We start from the raw sequence: 24,786 nt of genomic DNA, 5'->3' as shown, positions 1-24,786 counted from the left end.
TGGGGGACACTGTATGAAATAAGGAAGAAGCCTCAAGTTTTATTTATATACCCCTTTTGACGCATTCAACCCCATACTTTCATTTTTACAGAGAGTTGAAGTGGGAATAATGTTTCAGTGGGTAACACTACTCTTAAGAGAAATGTTTTAAACTTATGTTGGGATGTAACTAATATCTTAAAAGCATTGTGAAACCGTTACTTTGAGGGAAACCTTAATATACCGAACACCATATCATCCTTTAATCGAGTACGATTTTCGCTTCTTAAGACCCATATGTCTTCAAAATGCACTATACTGTGTAAGTAATAAATCAGTCTTAAAATCAGTTAATTATTTTGTCTTCCTATTTCGTATTCTAATTGAGATAAATATCAGATAAGCATGTGTTACTTGTATCACATCAAGGTATTATTTATCAGTAATTAATATTTCATTTAATTTTTTTGTTAACTAATGTGCATAGGGCAGTGCACTAGACATCACTACCTGTGTGTAGTGTTGCGTTACACTTTTTAACGCATTAGAGTTTACATAAAATGATAAATTCAAAATTTCGTTTAAAAGTATAAATATCAGCGATCAATTTAATTAATGTCCAGTATAACTCAGTCAGTAAAACATTCGGAAATATGTATAGGACCTGTTAACCTAAATATTTGTTAACAGTTAAACTGAACTAAGATGTGTTAGAGTGGTTTTTTCTCTCTCCGTATATTAGAGGTATGGTACATCAAAATACGCATCTGTCGCCCATTTACTTTAAATACAGAGTTATAAACTACATATTGTGAAAACATTCTACATCAGTTTTTGCTGAACGGAAAAACACGGATGAGAAGACAGACGAAATGTGTTTGGTAAGTGATTTTTCGTCAAATGAAATGGAACAGGACAGTGCTTATCAGAATGAAATTACAGAACCACTTTTGTGCAAGGAAATGTATTTTACAAAGACATTTCAAGAGAAATCACCTTTAAATGAAATAGATCTTGCTGACATGGAAGAAATAGACTTAGATTTAGAGGCCAGGCCCCTTTCAAGTGACGAAATTTCTCTTGAAGGGCTGCAATATGTTTCTGGCTATATAGCTCACCGTTTCAGAAATAAATATCCTGACCTTGGCACTACGGATTTCAATTCGGAGGACGATAGCTGGATACATGTACAATCAAAGGGTAACTTAAAATGTCCCACTAATGAATTTTTTGAATTAATAAAGATCGCTGAAATGTGTTTTGATAATGTTCATGGCAAAAATTTGTGCAAAAAAGAGCGGATTTTTGAATCACTGACTAAAATTATTTGCGGAACTACTGAAAATAAATATCCAGAAGAAGTTATATACTGTTTTGTCAGGACAAGAACGTATATGCGTATCAAGTATTTGAACATGAAATATTTTAACGAACAAGACCAAAAACGCAAAGAAAGAAATAAGATGAGGAAAACTACCCTCTAAGATTTTTCAGTGTGATAGTGTCCACTTTCCTTCACCATAATATGTATGTTCATAATTTATTTACGATTTTTTTTTAATTACTATATTTAAGAAAAGCATTTATTGTGAATATCGCAGTAATTATGTAGGGCTTAAGGTATTTATTGTATTCCAAATATTGAGTATGTCATTTTTATTGCCTTTATTAAAAATAATATTTATGTTAACAATGTAACAAAATTGCGATATTTTTGTATTGCTATTGCAATTTCGTTTCTTGTAAACATTATTGTATATTTTTTCATATTGAAATTAAATTTGCTATAGGGTTGTTTGTATTTTAATTTTACAGTTATAAGATTTGTATATGTTGTTTACTGTTTACAAACATTTGAAAAATATTTTTTTTAACCATATTTCCATTTCCATGGCAATAGTCTTGTTAGCTTTTCGGGTAACTCTTCTACATGGATGATAAGATGGTGCGACATCTAAAACATATCACACCACCTTTACATAACTATAAAACTAAGAGGTGTTTTAATTACATAATATTAAAGCACAATGTTTCCTTGTGGCGTAGGTGATTTATAATTTCCATTTATCTAGAAAAATGGGCTTTCAGAATGTTTTTTAACACACAGTGTTTCGGAAGGTTTTTGAAGAAAAAAATTGACTACCCGTTTCATTTTTTTTTTGCAGCTGAATTCGGGCACGTGCATGAAATATAATTAATTCCGTAGGAAGCGCAATGGTTTAAAGTATTGATGTTGAAAATTTGAAAAGATTTATTGAAATAGTGTGAGAGAACGAGCGAGTTGAGTGAGAAGATGTGCGGGAGTGGAGAGGTTAGCTCTCAGCCACATGTGCGCAGTTATGGACAAAAAAATAATCAATTCCGCCTCCCCATGGCGAAGGATGAGTGAAAGAGAAACCTGCTAAACCTTCCCCTCCTCCGGGCACGATAGAACCTTATCGGCTGTGTGTTAGAGGGAGAGCGAGATACAATCTTCGAGGTTTTGTTTGTTACCGCTAGATGGCAGGCCGCAGAGCGATCACCAGCGACACCCTTCCCGTATGAAGGCCATCTCGCCACTGACGAGCTGGAACTAAGCTCCTGACCTCCCTACATAGTAACAGTCACCCACATAGGCATCTAGACTCTTTAGTGGTCATATGATACAAAATTCATTGTTTTCGGGCCTGTGACCGTTTTTTACCGTGCACCAATCACCTTAAGAAAAAATGCTAAACGCCAAGAGAGGAGTGAGTGATTTTTGCTTCCTTAACAAAAAATCATTATTTGTATGTAGCCAGTAACAGACATTGTTTAGTCAAAAAAATATCTTGAATAAACATTACAAAATGGGTATACATGATGATAATGATGCTGAGTCTTTAACACAAAGGAAGTGGAATGCAGACAAAATATTACACAACTATACTGGTTACCGAGAATGTGAAAAATTGCTGATTCTAACAATACAATCCCAGATATTGCTAATGATTTGAAATTGAAAGGTGACAAAGGAATTAGCAATTGCATGGGAAATGAGAAAATATTTATAAAAATTTCTAGTTGCTTCCACAAAATTGAGAATACTATCGAAGCACCTGAAGCTGACCAGATCGAAGACTGTTACAAATCACCTGAAGCCCTGAGACCAAAACGATGAAGAAAGCATGTTAGAATAAATTATCCTGGCCAGTCTAATGATAATGAAGATCACTGGGATTATTAATTTAAATGTCGATGAGGCTGGTGTTAAAGCCAAAACTATAGCGATTTTTAGAAAACGACATTCCACATTGGCCCGGCCAAGAATAGTAACAAGACACTTTAAATCGCTTCAAAAGTATGTTGATATATGATGATATTGAATTTTTGTTTTTAAGTTAGTATTGTTGCCAATATTGGAGATTAACTATTTCCTTAGGATGAAAGTTTGTATTTAAAATAAAATAGTTTTTTCACAACAGTCTGGTTTTATTATTACTTCTTTCTTAAAAAAATAACAGATCACAACTTACATAACAGGTCCAGATGATAAATCACTAATTCACAAAAGAAAAAAATTAATGTCCCTTTGTTCTACTTTAAAGCAACGGTACTGATAATCCCCAGAAGACATCCCGGGATGGTGACTATGGTCACCGTGGGCCGATACCTGGGGTCAAATTTCTAGTTAAAGACCAAGAACAAAATTAAAAAAAGGGTGTACTTTTGGCCTGGTACCGACCAACAGGCATGAAGTTAGCTAATTGTAACGTTACTTAATTTTTTTGTGAGCTGCAGACGATGCAGTAGCATGCAGCAATGATCGAGCGACAACTAATTGAACAACGAAGTTGACTTCCCTTACAATGGTGTCAAAAAAGGGGAGACAACCCCAAGTGGACTGACCAATCACAGAACAGGAGCCCGAAAAATGACCATATATGGTAAAATACTGGAAAAAACATTTTATCTCGAAGTCTGGGAAGAGACACCACCTCACGGCGTGCTCTGATTGGCGAGGCAGCGCCCAGCGAAAGTTTTAGTTCATTGTTGCACAGTCACGTGCTTACTCGCTTGGTTTTCCCAATAATTTGAGGAGTGAAAATAACTTACTGGCAACAGAGTGTAGCACCCGTGTCTTCCTTTCTTTTGAAACCTTATAAACTGTGTTATTGTCTTATTGCCCAGAATAAGCTTTACAATTTGACAAACATAATTAATACACAAGTTAATTTTAAATGATCAAGTAAATTAAAGTGAAATAATATTAAAATCACTACATTCAGATTTATATCAAACCCAACCCACATTAATGATAGTTAATATTATAGCACAAACAATATGACAAACGCCTATACATAATAGAAGAAACATGAGTTCAAAATAATTATAAAACATTAAGAAAACATCAGTAACATAAAACATTCTCAGTTTGTTGTTATTAGGAATTATGCTATTTTACTTAACCCCCTACTGTTTAATTAAATTTGAAAAATTAAATCAACAACTGTAACTAGTCATGAAGAGTACTATAAATTTGCAAAAAGTTAATATCTAATCACATAATTTGTCATAATTTTTAGCAATGCATTAGAAATTGTTCATCGTAAACATCAAAATGAAATGTATAATATTTCTTCTTGCCGCAAGAATATTGGGGGAAAAAACACACACACCCCCACATTACATACTTTTGTAACATGATTACAAATACTCTTACGTGTGTTCCTTTGTGTGCTGTCTTGTTCACAGTATAATAGTATTGCTGTTCATATATGCAAAATCAATAAACATTGCATTCTAGTTACCATTGTCAGCAAAACATAATATATTTCATGTGAAATTATACCAAATCCAGGCAAAATTAAAATATATATTCTGGATGCCCAAAAAATCAAAATAAATGTTAATATAATATGGGATCCTTTCTTCCTGATGGATCAAAAATTGTTGTATTTATATTATGGTCAGTTAATAATATAGTAATTTCTCCTGCTAATACAGATAATGATAAAAAGAATAAAGGAATTTGTTCAAGGGATATTCCTGGTGATTTTATATTAATTGTAGAAATTAAACTTATTGTTCCGAGAACTGAGAAGATACCTGCTATATGTAATGAAAAAATAGTAAGGTCTACAGATATTCTGCTACGGCCTGTTAATGATGCTAAAGGTTCTTATAATGTTAAACCAGTTCCTCTACTTGTCGACTATTCTACTTACAATTAATAGTGTCAGAGATGGAGGTAGTAATCAAAATCTTATATTATTTATACAAGGGAATGCTATATCAGGTGCTCCAATTATAAATGGTAATAATCATTTACCAAAACCACTTATTATAATAGGTATTACTATGAAAAAAATATTACGAAAGCATGAGCTGTTACAATAATATTATGAAATTGTAATTTACAATGATAGTGTTGTATATGGCCAAGTTGGCGAGACTGTTGAGAAAATATAGAAAGATGGCCGTGATATGTAAGAGTAAGTTAGCTGTGTACTACTCCGAGACATTGTAACTGTGATTAGTGTACGCGTGATTAAGTGGCAATAATAAAAGTAATAGCGTACCAAGAGTTCTTAGTATTATTTGAGAAACAACAACATGGCGCAGTCGAAAGGACCAAATTAAACTTAAGCTAAATTCGACGTGTGAAAACAATGGCGACCAGCGGAGTGAAACTCCCACCTGACCTTGATCTCCAAAGCACGACTGCATTTAACGATTGGAAGTTCTGGGAAACTGAGTTTGAAGACTATCTTATAAGCACAGGTCAAGGGACAAAAATGTATACAAGGAAGTGAAGGCAGCAATCGAGCGGTACGTAAATCCCAGACTAAATGAGTTGTTCGAGCGCTACGTGTTCAACCAGAGGGTGCAGGAAGAAGGCGAGGGATTCGAGCATTTCTTAACCTCGTTGCGACAGCTGGTAAAAAATTACAACTACAACACAGCGACTGAGGAGGCAAAGGAAAGTGATGAGGATAAAATGCTATGTGACCGCATCGTGTTTGGCATTAGGGACAAAGGAGTCCAAGAAGCATTGGTACGGATGGATCACTTAACCTTGGAGAAAACAGCCGCACATTTTCGGGTGTGTGAGCAAAGCCGACAACAAGTAGGTACCTACAACACATCCATAAAAACAGTGACATCGGTTAAAGTGCGTCGGTGAATGCTGTGAGGCAAAAACGGGAATGGAATACAAAAAAGGAATCAAACTGCCAGAGCAGCGACTTCCTCTGTAAGCGGTGCCAATCCAGGCATGGACCAAGGGCTTGTTCAGCCTATGGGAAAAAGTTCGCAAAGTGTGGGAAACAGAATCATTTTGCAAACTCACGCTGGGTGAAGACAGTGCAAGTGGTTGAAAATTGTGATTCAAATAGCTCTGACGAATCAGTGTATTGTTATAACTTAGAAGTTATTGCTAGTGCAAAGGAGGGTCACGCTAAAACACAAAGCAACTTGACATATCCCAATGAGAGGCATGAGACCATTGACATTGAAAATAGGAGAATAAAAGTAAAACTTGACACAGGGGCTCAAGTAAGGGTTTTACCGTTCAAATTGTTTAAAAAGATTAACCAGCAAATCAAAATACAGCCCACCAACGTCAAGTTAAAGACTTTAGATGGTCTCATGAATTCTAAAGGGAAAGTTCTCTTAAGTTGCCGAACTCGTGACTGAAACTTTGGATTGAATTTGTGCTGGCAGACTTGGAAATCGTGCCACTGTTGGGGTTGTCAGGCTGCTTAGACTTAAATCTTGTCAAACATGTGAATTCGGTAACCACAGCTATCAAAGAGTTGTTCATAGCAGAAAGCAAGGATGTTTTTCAAAATCTTGGTTGTTTCCCACAAAAAGGTAAAATACTCACCAGGCCTGGGGTCATACCGGTAAGCAAGCCACCAAGGAGGGCGCCAATAGCTTTAAGAACGCCACTCAGAGAAGAATTAAGCAGGTTAGTAGATAGGAATTTCATATAAAAAGTGCATGTGGTTGACGAAGGGGCTTGGGTCAGTAACCTTGTGATTACAGAAAAACCAAATGGAAAAATTCGACTATGTCTGGATCCCTCTGACCTGAATAAAATCATTATCAGACAGTACTACTCTGTACCTAAGGTGAGTGGTATCTCGGAAAAGCTGGCAGGAAAAAAAATATTTTTCCGTCTTTGATCTCCGCGAAGGGTTTCATCAAATTCTACTAGATGATGAGTCCTCTCTCAAGTGTTGTTTTTCCAGCCCATATGGCACCTACCGGTACCTGCGATTGCCCTATGGAACTGCAAACGCTCCTGAACTGTTTCAAAACCTTGTTGAATGTAATTTCTCAGATATTCCTAACACTGTTATTTATTTTGATGACATTTTGTGTTGAGGGAAACAGAGGAAATCCAAGTCGTTGAGAGGGCTAGGAAGAGAAACATACAATTTAACATGGAGAAACTCCAATACAAACTACCGGAGGTTAGGTATGTAGGGCACCACTTCTCACTGGATGGAATGAAGGTTGATCCCGATAGGGTTAGGGCCCTCCTAGAACTAGAGCCACCAAAAAAAAAAAAAAAAAAAAACAGCTTCAACCATAGGCGTGCGCAGGACTTCAGTAGTGGTGGTGCCAGATTATACAACAGCCATATCATTCACGAACCCCGAGACAAAACTGGGGAGTCCGGGGGTCCTCCCCCGGGAAAATTTGGATTTGAAAGCGCAAAATGGCGCTATTTGAGGTGTTTCCGAACAAAAACATTAAATACACAGATGTAAAAATTTTAACATTTTTTATGACAAGTTATAGCTTTGAACGTTATAATCGCCAGGAAAACTACTAAACTATTTACAGTTTTAAGATTTGTTGAGCCATAAAGTAAATTGCACAAATTGTTTGCACGGAATTCATGCTGGTGGCTTTGAAAAACCGTACTTACTTGTTTTCTGAGGACGCCATATAAAAGCTAGAAAAAACATTAAGTTTTAAATTCAACAAAACAAGGGAGTTTTTGTAACATACCTCAAATATGTAAAATATTAAAATAATAAAAATACACAAATAAGAGTGGGTAAAAGTTTTAACTTTTGGAATACAACAAAAATGTTTTGTCGGCGACTGCATATAAGTCATCGAGTAAGCCTATCCTTTTAACTAACTAAACTCTCTCTCTTTTTTTTAAATAAACCCTGGCGGACGGCGGCTATTATTCCGTGCGCCTGCCGAGTGGAGTGAACAGTGGACACCGAGCGCGCATTCTATGTAATTGGAGGAGAACTAGGAAACGTTTCGTAGCCGCGGCCCGCGTGTACAACACAAGTAATTGCACCTGGCTTGTTTCCGTGTGTATAGTTGGTTCAATTAATAAATGATATAGCCTACTGATAGTGTTATGAGCACATATCTGTAACTCGACACGATTGGAAAACATATTTTTTTTGTGGAAAAAATACGGTTTTTTGTAAGTATGTATTATCTCTGCTTGTAAAAAACAAAATAACGTTAACCCTAATGGTGGTGCCAAGGCACTTGTGGCACCTAACGTGCGCACGCTTATGGCTTCAACAGGTTATTCGCATGTTTTGTCACGAACAGTTCTACTTTCTGTTCCTCAGATCGTTTCAGAAAACCAAAAACTTTATCACAATTGGTGATAAATTGGATAGGTGTGGCACCCCTATTATCTCCATAAAATTTTGGTACTTTTTTTTTCTTCAAATGTATTAACCTCGTCGAATGTAAGCACTGAACTATGAATTTTACCACTAGTATCATACCTAATTTTGCTTCGCCTTTCCTTAACTTTCTTGAGGCATTCAATGCCTACCTCATCTCTAAATTTTTCAAACGGTTTGCCAATAATTTCATTTTCAGTCAAAATTCGCTTGAAAATTTTCCTCAATATCCTGAATTTTTAATTAATTTATATACATACTCCTGCCATGTTCATTTACTTGTATGCAAAGTTCTGTGCTATCACTGAGTAATTATTGGACGTCGCAGCTTTTTAGAACGGAAAGAAAAAATCGGACAACATGGATTTCACACACAACACACGTTCCTAAATTTACCCTGAAGGGATGGTTTCTTAATTCCTAAAGGTTTGTGAAAAATAATAGTTCATAGCTTAAATTACTATCTATACCAGCATCGGATGTCACGGCTTCGGGGAACTAAAAGTAAATAAAATCGTAAAATATGTTTTTCAAGTACTAGAGACTATAGACATCCCTAAAATTACCCCCAAAATCATGTTTTCTTAATTTAACTGGTTCGTCAAAAATAATAGTGTTACGATTTACTGCGGGTTCGTAAAGAATAGCCCAATTAAAGATTTTATTACACACACAGTTTTATTTATTGCCACTACTTATGTCACTTACAATTAATATTATAAAATGGCAAATAATCAATTGCAATTAAAAATAATGTTGCTTCCCTAGACACCCGTTTTAACAATCGACACACCTCGCTGGGCCACACCTCTGGCACAACTCTCGCCGCAGCACCCCTCGTGGATCTTCGCCGCAGGACTCTGTCACCACACTCCGCCGCCGCCGACGCACTTGCCTTCGCCGAGGATACACTTGACGCCTTGATCGGAACTTCACTCGGAACTCCGCCGCGGGAAAACTCCCGACTTCACTCTGAACTGAACTCACTTCCTGCCCTGGAACCTTCGTCCAAGGACTTCGCCACTCTGTCGCACCCGCGGCACTATCGCCCCGGAAACTCCTCCGCGGGAAAGCTCCAGCCTGAACTCTCTCTTCTTACTTCCTTCCTGAGGCCGACGTCCTCTTTTTATATATCAGCTGCCATTTCTGGAACTCACGAGCGCGGCCGGGGCCAGTTGATGAGAAGGAGGGGGGGGAAAGCGACAATCCTTGTTATCTTCCAGGTGCGCGCGACGCATATCACGTTGCGGCAGCCGCCAGCCAGCTCTGCACCTGCACGTGTCCCGGCCTTGCTCACATTCGTAACAATAGTTTAAAGCGTACATTACAAATACCTGTGTTTTCATACTGCCGACGCCATTCGCTGTTTACCAATGTATATCTTTGTTTAGAACAACTGTAGCCAACTATGGAGAATTAAAAATTCGCTAATTCTTCCGTTTTACATATTGAAGTCTACCCCTGGATCCTGAAGGCTTGACCTGTGGTACATGATGCTTGCTTTTTGAAATCAGTACGTTGGATGATCCTTTACATAAAAAAATATTGTCATATAATTAATAATCAATTATGATCACAAGTCAAATAAAACTGATTTTTTTTTCAACCTTAAATCATAATTATTTCTTATTTCGCAATTTATTTTATTTGCAGAATCTTTAGTTCTCTAAAACATCAAGCAGCATGTACAAACAGAAACAAGCCAACAGGATCATGCCATAAGAATCAAGCCTTCAGGATCCAGGGATGATCTTGGATACATGATACACCAGCCATAACGAATACATAATATACGACCGCTGTGATCAAAGAATTCCCTGGAAAGACTACAAAATTCAATGTCAGCTACTTCAGTGCACAACACATATTCCATTAGACTCGTTCGTTACGTCACTCAAAATATTATGTACTTTAAAAGCAATTTAACAAAACAAACATTTCGTATTACAATTAAATAGGTACTTATTATAATAAAACAACATATTTTACAACCATTAAGTCCGAGCTGTTATGGTTCGAATCACCTCGAATCGAATGTATTTTGTATAAAAATTAACATTTTATATGTCGATAAGGGCCATAACAACACTGGCAGGGAATGGAACATCAACCTTACATGCATGAGACAGAACGATGCTGGTGAACTCTAGGAACAAACAGCATAAACAAAAATGAGGGTATCCAAGATGGCGGCCTCCAGATGGTTATTGCAGAATTCAATATGGTGGAGGGTTCTGCCATAATGAAAAGTGCAATGTTATAGAGTGGGGCACTCGAATTCAATATGGCCGGAAACTAGTTGACTGAGGTCAAAGTTAAAGGTCAGTGTCAAAGGTCACTGCCAAAGGTCAAGGTAATCAGATATGTTGGATGTGATGTCATAATTCAAGATGGCGGTCGTGATGTCAGCGTAACTAAAAGCGTAATGGTGACGTCATTATTAAAGATGTTCGCCGTAATGTCAGGTCGGTCATTCACCCCTTCACACAATCCGGACCTTCGACCTTGGGCTCGGACTTACATTTGTACACTAGACTGCGCTAGGGAGGTCTGCCCCAATAGATTACTGGGTTTACACATGAGTGTAAAAAATAACTCCATATAAACAAAACTCCCTCGTACAACCGATCCTTGTCAACGTAGAAACATTTGTTTCCGGACCCGTGTGACCACCAGCAGTGGATGTTAGATCAGTGATGAACATTCGCTTCGAGGCGGTGTTTTTTCGTCGTCAGTCATTTTCTGCGCCTCAAGGAGAGAGGGAATTTGGGGGGGGGGGGGGGGGGGAGGGGATAACTTTGTGCGTCGTAGCTTGATCTATCCCCGGGGACGCTGTTCGCTGATCACATTTTTTTTTCTTCCCTCAGACCTCACTTCCTGTTCGTAATGGTGAAGAAATGACTTGTTACCAAAGAGATCTAATTCCCTGGGACCCAATGCGACCGTTTCCATCTCCTCTCCTTTCTCTCTCTCTTTCTCTCTCTCTCTTTCTCTCTCTCTCTCTCTTTCTCTCTCTCTCTTTGCGAGCGTACCGAAGTTGTTCATTTCCTTCTCTGTTGAAGGCCATTATGCACAGAGAAATAAAAAGATACAAATCTGATTTTCACCCCATAATATTCTCTGGGCCATCTTCAAGCCAATCACACACACACACATCCATACTAATATTATAAATGCGAAAGTATCTGTGTCTGTTACCTTTTCACACCAAACCACTTAACCAATTTTTATTAATTTTGGTTTATAAATATATGGGACCTTGGAGAAGGTCGCGAAAATAAAATCTGAAGAGAGTGAAATAGGGGATGAAAGTTTGTGTGGGGAATCAATCATTCCTTTTATTTTACTCTTTCACGCCCGAACCGCTCAACAGATTTGAGTGAAATTTGGCAATCAGCTAGTTCATATCCTGGAATAAGACAAAGGCTAGATATAATTATGAAATTCCATCACTGAGAGAGTGAAAAATATGTAAATTCAGATTTATAATAGAAAATCATACAAGGTAGGTAATAGAGATACTATTAGTGACTGTGTATTATTTATCTTTGTCCGTCACACGGTCATGTACAACCTTATCCTTCGTAAGTTTTCTTCGAGTGCCGATAGATCGCATTGGGTTACAAACACCCGTTGCCATGGAGACAAATCATCAACAATGCTTGATTTTTTAGTATGGTTTTCTGTATTTTTGTTGTATGTTTAACCTATCAAGTTAGAAATTTTGACTTTTTTCTTTCAATTCTACGAAGAAAGTCAATATTTAGTGTCATTTTACGTAATTTTGACTTTTTATTTCCATCTGATGAAGAAAGTAAATATTTTTTTTTTGTTATTTTACGTATGTTGTAAGTTTAACCTATAAAGTTAGAAATTTTGATTTTATCGCGATCCTGGTCAGGACTTCGGGACAAAGTTAAAAATTAAAATAATATTTTTGTTCATTTTGTTCATTTGCAATCATTATTTTTTTCCCCCAATCAGGCTACACAAGTGGTCCCACGATAAAAGTTTTGTGTACCCAACTGAACATGTTTTACTGTGTCAATATGTGACAGTGAAATTGTTTACTAATTATAAAGACAGTAGATTTTATAGATCTTATTCTGTTTGTAAGTTTTCAAATACCATGTAAACTCTAGTGAATTAAATACCGAAACCGAAACCAAATTAAAAAAATTTAACAGGTTTTTATTAGTAGATGTTTTGAGTAGTACTTATATAAAAGGGCATCTGGCTGATAGGGTTATGGGTGTGGATTGTGAATTGTGTCTGCCATATTAGATTGTGACGTCGCCGACGCACTTAAGTTATTAGGCCTACCGCCAGCTTGGATCGTGACATCACGGTGTCCATCTTGGATGATGACACCGTTGCACTTTTCGTTTCTGTCGTAATCTTGGATTCTGATGTCACTGCGGCCATATTGGATGACGATCTTTATTTTGACCTTGACAAACAGTTTTTGTATATTCACAGGTCACTACGAGCAATAGACAAGTTTCTCAAACGTTCGATTTCGAGTGACTCGTCTACTTTGAAAGCATCATATATCGAATACCCGCGTGAACCAATTTGAATGAAATGAAATTCATTTTGTGTAGAAAATAGTGATTATTTAAACCAAGTTCTAAAAGTAAAAAAAAAAAAACCTTACGATATGAAAATTGCGAGACGAATTTCTGAACAATAGTGCTAAAAAAATTTCAATTTCGAGGCACATGACGCATTCATACAGTCGGAATGGCAATAAACGACTATCAGAAGAAATAAAAGTTTATGACTGGTCAAAGGAAAATATGCCCCTTATCACTGACGAACGGACCAGATCCTCCGGGGAAAGAAAGGAAGCTAAGACGGCGCACGTAATGCGGGTGCAGGTGATATGAGTTCCAGTGGTAAACCCTCATACGAAGAGGAGCTCATTGAAACTAATGTTGTTTTTATAACTTCCCATTTACACGACCTGGGTTGGAAAAAGGAGAAAAGGAGGGTGAGAAGGGGGGGGGGGGGGTTTGGTTGACCGGGCAGAAGCCCAGAAGAAGGATAGGCCGCGACTCAGCGAACGGGAGAGAATTAAGAGCGGAGGAACAAGGGGTGGAGGGTGGCAGAGCGAGTTAAATCTAGCGCAGCCGCGAACTCGTGGGGTCGCTGATGAGTACCTTGGGACCGCCAGGTAGCCGGAGGGGTCAGGGGAGCTAGGCCCTCGGCGGCTGCTGCTGCTGTTGAAGAGGAGGAGGGCGGTTGGGAGGGGGAAGGGAGGACGCCGTCGGCAGACCTCGGGCCATTACGCCGCCGATGTATGGTGCCGCTGGGAGCGGACGAGGACAAAGTTTCGTCCCAGTCCCTTCCCCCCTTTACCGCTGCTCGGACGCAGAGCCCTTGATCCACCCATCTAGCACACGCGTGGGGCATGTGTGTATGTTGGCCCTAGGGGAGGATGGTGTGGAGGGGGGTAGGGTCTTGTCGTACGTCCGCTGCGACTGGCCGCCGGCCGGTAAATACGGAGGCGCATCCATCTTCTTTGCCCCTCCGCCGTACACCGCAGGCAGCAATGTTTCACCCTGCTCGGAAACAAAAGCCGAGGCTCTGTCACCTTGAGGGTAGTCTCTTCAGTACTCGCCAGTGGCTTACCACATCTTAACCTCGGTAACGAGCACATTCGTGTGTTCTCACTTTCCAAACACACTTTTAACAACGAAAACTCGGACACGAAAATTTAAAGTAGAAATTCTTTAAAATAATGCCGAGCGTGATCGATATATGCAAATTGTGTTTTCAACTACAGCTAATTCGACTATAGAATAATTCTATGTTAGACTATATCATTCAACGGCTCCGATAAAAATTAAAAAAAATATTGAGAAAAAAAACCTGTAAACCCCGGGTTTGGACCTGGTTTTAGACGAGGACTTTTATTAAAATACTGACCCTCTTATAAAAGTGCATTGATCAGTTTATAATATAATTTTTTCCTTTTGGCTTTGTGAACTATCCGCCACAGATGACAGCACCGTCCGTGGTTACATATTTCCGTTCCATTATGGAATCGACTCCCGCCAAATGCAGTATACCGAGAGCTTAGAAGTCACACAGTGGTAAAAGGGAATGGCCTTGAGGGGTGAAGGCCTCCCTTTCCCCAAAAACTATACGTAAACCTTACACTGTTGGGGTAAACTACGAAAAAATCATAGGCTCCAAAAACGAACCACGGCACTTGATTCCCAGGTGGAGTCGGTTGCTAATCACAGTCAGACTTTACTAATTTTTCTCCCCTTGGTTTGTCACCGAAATCAATCCCGGGCCGATGTTAGGATGGTTCTTTACCATAAAAGGCCACGACACGACACGAGATGGCATCGCAATCGCCTCGTCAAGCTGGGAAAGTAATCATCCATTCCTAAACTCTGTAACTTTTGTTTTAACACACTTGTATTAGCTTCACTTGTAACTAACTATGTAATCAAATCTTGTAAGTCGATTTTAACCTACTTCTAATTTTCGTATTGATTTGAAACATTGCTAGTATAAGTATTCCCACTGTCATGGGGGGGGGGGGGGGGCAGACTTAAAGAAAATATTACAAATTGTTAATATCAAAATTAATTCAAAAGTTTAAAAAAAATTCTTTACAGCAGAAAATAAGAGATAGGGTCAGTTTGGTACAGCTAAATTAAATTGAATTATTAAAAAAAAAATAGTTCTAGCATAACGATAAATGCACAACTATAACGTCACTTAACCAAAGCTCGCCCAAGAGAGAGGAGTGGGGAGCTCGATATTCCCTCCTTTCCCTCACCACCATACAGGCCTCTTTACCTCTGCTTTGCATTTTTTTTTTCATTTTGTCAAATAATAATATTTTTGTTAATGCTCGTTTGTATGGTTTCGTTGTTTGGGCGTACTTTATATTGAAAGTTTCAGCTACTCTGTACATATATTTTTTATTTAAATTTTCAATTTTTTTTAATGTTTTGTTTCGGTTTCCTTGCTGATTAATAGCTTTGTGTGATGGCAGGTTCGGACCAGTTTTGCTCACCGCCTTGGCTTTTGATTCGCGCGATCGCCGCGACACCGCGCCGCCGGGCGAGCAGGAAGCGAGCGGGACGTTCTGATTGGCTGTTCGGCGCGTGACCCCGTGCGTGCGTGTCGCCACGTGGAGAGCTGACCGCTGTGGACTTCAGGAGCGTGGACTGCCGGGTAGATCCAGCACCCATCGTTACAACTTGTGTGACACGTATCCGCTCTGAACTTGACGTACTTCTGGACACCCCAGTCGGTTTTTTTGACAAGACTGAAAGTTTGTGTAGTTTTGGTACCTTTTTTTTTTTCCTTAGAAGTTACTGCAAATGAAATTTTTAACATTGACAGAGTTTGACGTAAAAAAAAAAATATAGCTGAAAAATCTTACCTTTGCCAGTGGCCTTTTAAGGCAGGTGCTGTGGGCAATTGGACCGTCTTACAGCTCGCTGTAATTTGGCGTGGCTGCTCTGCACTCGCTCAGCTGGGAGCGCACCCTTGACCTTGAACTTTGCTAGTAGTAGGAAATAGGCGGTTTAAGGACAGGCGTGGTACCTCGATCCAGTATGCTAATTAGCAAAGGGGAAAACAAAGGTCAAAAAAGTCAATAAAAATTGTTGAACAGCCTCTCAAAAGGCTAAAATTACTTATTTTCAAGACAAAAATAAAAATCTATTTCTGAGGTAAAATTCCTGTTTTATTCCAAAATAAAAATGTCGATGGCTTGAAAAATCCCAATAAAGGCTTACCTCCCCTCTCTCCACAATAGACGTCTAATAAGAAAGAATGTCTTTAAAGCTCCCGAAAAAAATACTCCAAAATCGGGCGTTAGAGTAAGGATTGAGCCATCTGGATGACCTTGACCTTCAAAAGTCCCTCCAAAAAAGAACTTTCAGTCCCCATAAAGGTTAAAAATGCTCCATTTGCAAAGGAAAATATCCTTTGCGGTGAAAAATTCCCTTTTCGGGGGGAAAAAATTTTCCTTTTCGAGAGAAAATGTCCAACAAAAAAAAAAAATTTTTAATGTCTATAAAATGGCTTCAAAATCCAACCTTCAAGAAACCAGCAAGTATCTGACAAAATCTTGGCCTACCATCTTGATTTAAAATAAATATAAAGAGTACCAAAAATTATAATCAAATTGTAATAACTGCATAATAAAAACGTGTTTTATGGCATTACGTAAATAGTCTACGGATCGTACCCCACCAACGACAATTGAATACAAAATCATCCAAAAGATTCAGTAATATTTTAAAAGTTTTTCCTGAAACGAATACTTGCATATTTATCACGCTTGGAATTACTTTAAAGATTTCTATTTTAAATTTCGTGTCCGTGTTACGTTGTATAATGATTTGAAACATGAGAACACATGAATGTGCTAGTTACCGAACATTGAAAGACTCGCTCACATAAAAATTAAATAAAAATAATAAACCATTGCTTAATTTGCTCCACAGTGTTAGAAGTTATATTTGTTTTACAAATTTTTCAAAGAAGAATTTAAATAATAAAAAATGGATTCCTGGTTACTTTAGCTTCGTAGAAACTAGTCAAGTGATTCTTAGTGGCACGTATTTTTCGCAAAAAAATCTGATCGTTAATTATGTAGTCTGCAATAAAGTATGCCTGCGGTAGCGATTGTTTCCTTTTGTTTGGCGACCGTCTACAAGAGAAGCCATTGTATCGTTTGGTCGGACCATTCAGGACGCGTTTGCTTCTCCACTGGATGGCTATGAATGTTTTGCTAACATTAGACATGTGTCCGAAATAATCTTAGCCAACCACGAAAAACAGGCAGTGCTACAAAGTTATAATACACAATTGTTTCTTTTTTTTTTGCGAACAATATATGGCCAGAGGCAGGCATTTTTCGTGAAGAAATCTGAACGCCTAATAGACTGTCAAAAGATTTACCTGCACCAGCGATTTCTTACTTGTGATTGGAGGCCGTCTGTGAGAGAAGTCGTTGCCATATTTGACCGAGCCACTCAGGACGCGTTTGCTTCCGCATTGAATTACTGTGATTGGTTATGAAAAGATTGACATAAAACGGAATCTCACCCAATCACAAAACATAGATGATTCTACAGTGTTTTAACTTTCAACTGGTCTCGGAATCTTTTCCCGAAATAGGCATGGCCCTATACATGGCTCCAGTGTTTCTTTGTGAGTAGAGTAAACACACACATGAAAGAAAGAAAATATGTTTTTGCTATTGACTTAAAATTTTTTCTAATGTTTTGTTACTATACTAATTTATTATTTTTTAATAATGTTCGCGATTATATCAGTAAATTTAGAGACACATGTAGAATTTCTAACTAATGTTCTTTGTAAATTTAAGGTTAAAAGTTTTACAGTGCAGTTTTGACGTAAGGAGTGAGGTCCTAAAATCATCAGGAGTAACGAAATGGAGATATGGATGAAACTGGATATCTCAGAATAAACAAAAAAAAACAGGTTTGACCCCACCAGTAATCGAACCAAGATCACCGCAGTCGGAGAGATGAAGGGAGATGTGTTTCTACCTTCACATTGTCGGAGACCCGTATTTGATGGACAAAGAATCCACGAAGCAAAATCAAAACCTTCCAAAATTATTAGATTTTAAATTGTTAAACTCTGAAAATTTTAACTACTACGATAAAATCTTTTATTGGTTGTTGAACAATTAAACAAAAGAGTAAAGAAAAATTTAATTAATTAATATTCATATCAATTACATTATCCCACACATTGGAATTGCTTGGTTCGCTGGTATTTTACTTTAGATGATATTTGCGTGCTATATCCACATGCCATAGCCAGCGAAAGTTACCGAACTAATTATAAACACAACCATGCCTGAGGAGTGACGTCCCATGGGTATAAATGAAACTATTGTTACTGGGGTCCCGTGACCCTGGAACATTAACGACGCAGATGCGCGCGTGTTTCAAACAACGGACTTGTTTCATCCCTGACGGTCGCAGCCACCTAGCGGTACACCGCTCAACCCCGTGAGAATAGACCGCCTGCAGTGCTTCGACTACCTCCGCTTCGAAGGTGCTGGACTAATTAACCGTCATCACATGGAGCGGAAGTACTGACGAGCTTCCATCCGATTACTCTGGAAGCCAGCAACCGTTTGGCACAGGGACTACGCGAACCCCCTGCTAGCTCTGGGCAGCAGCAGAAGGTCTCGTCAACACCTGAGAGCAAGATAGACACGCAGCCGCCCCGCTATGACGTCACGCTGCCCGAGCGCCCTATTCCTCTGAGGAGGACGCCGTGTCCTGCAGTGTTAAGCCTCTACACTCCCGAGGATACATATGATGGTCATTCGACACGCTGTCGGAGGTCTCTTGTAATTACACTCGTCGGGCGAGTACCTGAAATGACTCGTGCGACGAGTCGACTCGTGAAACTCTGGAAGGCGCCGGCTCGGAGCGAGTGTGCTGGCACGGCGAGTGTTCGTGTCGGAACTGGCGTCCCAAAGTCACGGAATATTCCCCTTGGCTGTGACTTGACGATCGTATGCCTTCTGGCGGTCGTACTCATGCAACGCAGCACAGCGAGCGAGTGTCACTCGTCGAGGAAGAATTCTTGGAACCGTTGTTCCGCCACGCACTGACCCTGGGGCGGAAGAGCTTGTCCACGGGAGACAACAGGCTGCGGTGGGGAAGTCCGGGACTCGTCCAGGCTGCTCGCCAAAAGAGCAGCGGGCCCGAGGAAGACGTTTCCGTGGCGAGCGGAGCCGTGCAGAGCGAGTGGACGACGGGAGATTGCGACTCCGCCCTGCCGTCTTCTAAGCGCGGGTCGCGAAACTCGCGTTGGTGCCGACCGCGGGAGTTGTCACGAGACTCGCACGGGCTACTCGTCCGTCAGACGAACATTCGCGAGGTGAGCTACAATTCAGTACTAGCGTCCAGACTGCGCGGGTGAGTTACAATTCAGTACTAGCGTCCAGACTGCGGGACGGTGTTTTCCAGTTGGGCCCTTAAAATATGTTTTTATTGATGTTCTAGTCACGTGAAGGCTAACAGAGATTATGGCACGTAAATATAAAGTAGAGTAATTTAGTTATGATACTAACTTTCGTATTTTACGCCTATAATTCATTCTTATTTTCCCGGGCTATTTAAATGAACAAATATTAATTGATGTTTTAATGTCAGTGTATTATATTGGGTAATATTCGGAAATCACTGGGCTTTGGTTTTCTGTCAATAATGAAGGGGGTTTTTTCCCGCAGTTGGCGTATTTTGAAAAGGTTTGATGATGTCCTTGTTATTAATAATTTAAAGTGTGTAATATTTAAGTATGTATTTAGTATGGGCTGTTTACAGTTATCTTGCAGACGCAATTTCGAATGCTGAGTGACGTCAGAAACATATGAAGCTTGCTTGTTTTTAATTTGTCCTATATGTGCTGTGACATTAAGGTTGAATAAACTTCGACAATCCACGTCCGTCGTTGTCTTTTAAGTTAAGCCTTACAATACTATCAACACTTCACCACCCAAGCCGGCTTTATGGTTTCGGCTTTATGGTTTATAGTTCGTTTGGTACAGTTTTAATATTGAAGACTGGTTTTTAGAAAAGAGGTAAACAAATACACAATTTTTTTTTTAAATTTAATTTTTATTGAAATGAGTTTTATATGGTTGTTATGTAACAGAACCAAGACTTAATTAATTTAAATATGTTTGAGAAATCAAAACTGGTTCGTAACTAGTATTTTGACTACTGAAATTCCATCGCAGGTATTTTTTAATGAATCCCCAAATCTGGTCAAGTTACAGTCTGTTAATGTTCTTCTTTTATCATGTATACTTTTTGTTTAATATTAGGTACATTAGATTTATGTGCATGGAATCTGAACAGCACTAATTAATGAAAAAGGATATTTGTGAGGTAAAAAAAAAAAGATTTAAGACTTCAAGAATAAAATAACCAAACCACAAATGATGTTAAATAAATGCCGTATTTGAAACCCAATAAGCATTTTAGAGTTTGCATAGTAAATTTCCTATCATCAAGGTCCAAAATTGTGTTTCTAATAACTCAGTTTTCTGTGTTTTGAAGAGAAAAAATAAACACAGATTTCTGTACGTTTAGTTTCCCTTCCGTAACTGTTTTTTTTTTTTTTTTCATCAACACAATCAATTTTCAGGAGTGAAAAGAAAATGAAAACGTGAGTAGAGAAGTGGAAGAAAGTAGAATCACGTTTATACCGGAGGGAAATTACAAATGTAATCGTATGAGAATTAAAAGGAAATTAACTTTGTAAGGAAATGGAAACGGGGCGACCTCAGGTAGGGAAGCAGATTGACATTCGATTTTTTTTTTCACCCAACCAGAAAATAAATATCCCGCTTTTTAACTCTCTTGCCGGCAGCAACTGGATTCTGCTTTATTCACTTCCTTTTGCTTCTTGTGAAAATATTTATAAATACGAGATACATTTTTCAATATTCAACTGTTACCAAGTGTGCTACTACCAAGTCAAAAAATTTTCTAATTTTCATATCGATAATAGAAGTAAGTATTTAATATCTTCATGCTAAATACTCTGTGTCCATAATATTTTTAATTTTCAATTGTATATTTAAACAATTTCATTTAGACTATTTACCATTAATCATACATAAAACTGAAGATAAGCTAACCTAGTTCTTCTTACAAATGTTCAACAAATGCACCTTTAGTAACACGGCACACATCAAACCTAAAGTCCAATTCTGGTTATTTACTTTCCCACTTAGACGAAAAGTTGACTCATCGCTGATCACCACACGATCGAGAAAGTCATCTACCCGCTCACACAACTGAAGTTCAAAGTTACAACGTATGCCTACACCATAGCCATCTGGCTTTAAAGCAAGTAGAAACTGTAATCAGTACGGACTGTGGCGTTTCCGCGTCATTATTCGCCCTAATTATGTTTTTTAGACGATCATTTTTTTGTATTGATTTTTGTTGGTTACAGAATAGTTTAATGTGTTTTGATATACATTTTATACATTTTAAGTTAAGTTGATAAATACTTTTTTTATTCCTGGCTGGCCGATAGTCTCTGGCCGAAGGCCACCGCTTTCAGAATGTTTTAGCAGTCTATAGAATGTGAGTCAAATGTAGGCTTGTAATATATAAAATGTGGGCCATAATTTTTATTAAATTATTTTAGTCACTTGTAGTCCGTGACCCATCCAACCTTCCAATTACAAAAACAACTTCTGCCAGTTTGTGAACTTCTTCATTGTTGAACAAGAATAGAGTTCTAGCACAAGCCAGATTTTTTTGTAATTTTTTATTTCTTCTTTTTTTATTTTCAATATTTTAATTCTTATTTTTATTTTTAAAAATAATTATTTTTTGTGGTTCACTGATCTTTATTTAGGAAAACTTGCGTTAGTTTTCTCAGTGTGCGCCTATTTTGTGTGTCATTATTTTGTTGGTTTTCTACTTGTGCTCCTGGTTATTCCTGGCTAGACTTCTGCTGATGCTCTCCGAGTTCTTCTGGTTATTTATGAGAAATCAATCTCTGCATGAAAATTTTTTTTACTTAATGAGGCATGCAATTTTATTTAGAGTTTAGCATAAATTTCTGAATTCCTGTTGATAAATCAGGGGGAGTCCAAAAAAATATTAATTACTCAGTCTAATACTATGCTCTAAAAAAGCTGAAAAACACTATCATGCAAGACGAACTTCCTTCTTCGTAATATCTAGCGAAGCCCTCTTTCTCTTGTGACCGTGAGAGAGCATCCCGCATCCCGCTTCCCATAGAAAAGAAAATATTTACATCAACACAACCTGTGGCACCATCTGTTGGCAGGAATAGGAACTACCTGTGACAAGTTATTTAATGGAATAAATTAATTCTCGCTGACGAAATATTAAAAATTCTATATAAGTAATTGATCCAATTTAAAACTTCCAGTAAGCATCTGGCAATAGTCACAGAAGCTAATATGGATCCCGGTTAGTTGCCTACAACTGAATCAGGACACCGCTGTAGAAACTGCAGCAAGAAACTTGTCCTGAGAAGGAATGCTAGACTTCACGAGAAAAATGATTGTGTTAAAAACCCGCTACTCAAAACGTTAAGTTGCGATTGGTGTGGCCCTTTGTTTACACGAATTAATAGCTTATAAAGACACGACAGAACTTGTAAAGCCAAGCTCACTTACAAAATAGAGGACATCGATGAAGGAAGAGTGTGCTGCTTGATGTAAATAATTTTCTTTGTCTTGAACATGATTAAGTTCATAGCTCTGCTGATCTCGACAAAGAACTTAAATTGAAGGATGCTGGCGATTAAAGGAAGACTGAAACCAATGGAAGTATCATCACCGTGAAAGGTGAGAATAAATTCAAGTCCATATCAAGTAGATCCTCCATACTTTGGAATAATGATGGACGCTTAAAAAGGAAGCTTTTAGATGATAAGGAAGCTTTGACGCCAAAAATTTCGAGTTCTTACAGTAATCCAGGTAAACGCTGGCTTCTATGGTGATGGTGACAGTGGCTCTGAAGCTGGTGACGCGATCGAAGACTGTGCTGAAACACCTAAAACAGGCAAGATCGTAATCTGTGATGAAACCCTGAGACCAAAACGATGGAAACATCGTGATAAAACAAATTATTCTGATAAAGCTTACGATGATCACTGAGTCAATAGTGATGTTAAAATATTTATAATTAATAAACATGCAAGGAAGATTACAACAGAAGAGATTTATTACGCATCATGGGAAGATTCTAACATATTGGTTGACAGGTTAAGACTTTTACATGCTTCGCTTTGTGCGGGAAACTATTCGCAAATCAAAGAAGTATCCTTCATACTCAAAGAACTGAGGTAAGATGGCTACACACAATAATGACTTGTTTTACCTGCATTTGTTCAAAATTAAAAAAAAAAAAATATTTTTTGATTGTGAAAGTGATTTTTTTTATTTCACCAAGTATGATATATAACTAAGCCTGAGTTCTCGCGACTGCATGTTCAATTTGTCCATCAAGTGTCTGTCTGAATTGTGTGTTCGTTGCGTGTCCTGTATGTAGTGCATATACATTGTGTGTTTATTGTTTAATTGCATGTCCATTGTGTGGAATGTGTGTTCAGTGTGTGTAATGTGAGTCCATTGTGTGTACTGTGTGTTCATTGTGCATCCTGTGTGTTCTTTTCTTTTACTGAATGTGTGTTGTTTCGTTAAATATGCGTAGTCTAATCTGTAGTAGCTCTGAATATTTACTGGTTCAAAACCTCTTGGTCTTGATAAAACATTTTTTCTCAGGGATTCTTGGTCCTTTAGTAAGCGTAAAAAATGTTCCTTTAGTCTAATTGCTTGTAATATATTTTATCGATACTTTAGTTCTGACAGTTCGGAGACTTTGTCTTGACTGCTTTAAATGTGTTATATCTGTTATCGAGAAGAAGACCTTGTGGTTCGGAGACGTCTTGTCTATACGCCTGACATTGTACATGGCCTGTTCTCGTGGTCAAAATATGCTTGGACTATATGCCTAACATAGTACAAGACCTGGTTGGAAGATATTCCAAGCATCAAAAAATTAGACTTCCATTGTAGGTACAGTGACTACATATTCATTTCGATGACAGTTTTTTTTTTTCGTAGAGAGAATGATTAATAAACTCCACGAAAGTTAATTGAAAACCAAATTTTAAAAAATTGATCTAAACCTTAGTTTCTCTTACCACTGACCGGTAATCAAACCAAGAACAGAAATCCATCGGGTCAATCATTATTTTAATAGGTGATTTTTTTTATGATTTTTTGAATTTTTTTCCGAATTTCTATCTCAAAGTGCATACCTAACTAATGTAAATAATAATAAAAAAACAATTGGCTGAGCTATTATTCAAAAGTTATAATAACAAATTTTAAAGATATAATAAGTGGAAATATAATTATATTAAATTTTTTGTTGGACATGTAATAATAATTGTAAGAAAAAGAAGTCAGAAAAAATTGCCGGTTGACAGGTTTCGATCACGGGAATTATGGCACACAGTATAGTGCATTTAACCACTCAGCCAACGTGAAATTTTGCTACAAATTGACTAAATAATAATGTGTTATTAAGAATGTAATTACCGGATCATAATGTAAATTTAAAATTGTGATTATTTATTT

General features: G+C 37.9%; 1 pseudogene; it reads right to left on the bottom strand.

Annotated features, from left to right (window-relative positions):
- Positions 1–4,846: 4,846 nt before the first annotated feature.
- Positions 4,847–6,841, bottom strand: LOC134532267 (cytochrome c oxidase subunit 1-like; annotated as a pseudogene).
- Between the last annotated feature and the right edge of the window lie 17,945 nt (positions 6,842–24,786).

Source organism: Bacillus rossius, chromosome 5, assembly GCF_032445375.1.
Source record: "Bacillus rossius redtenbacheri isolate Brsri chromosome 5, Brsri_v3, whole genome shotgun sequence".
Taxonomy (NCBI): domain Eukaryota; kingdom Metazoa; phylum Arthropoda; class Insecta; order Phasmatodea; family Bacillidae; genus Bacillus; species Bacillus rossius.
This window is presented reverse-complemented; position numbering and strand designations above follow the sequence as displayed.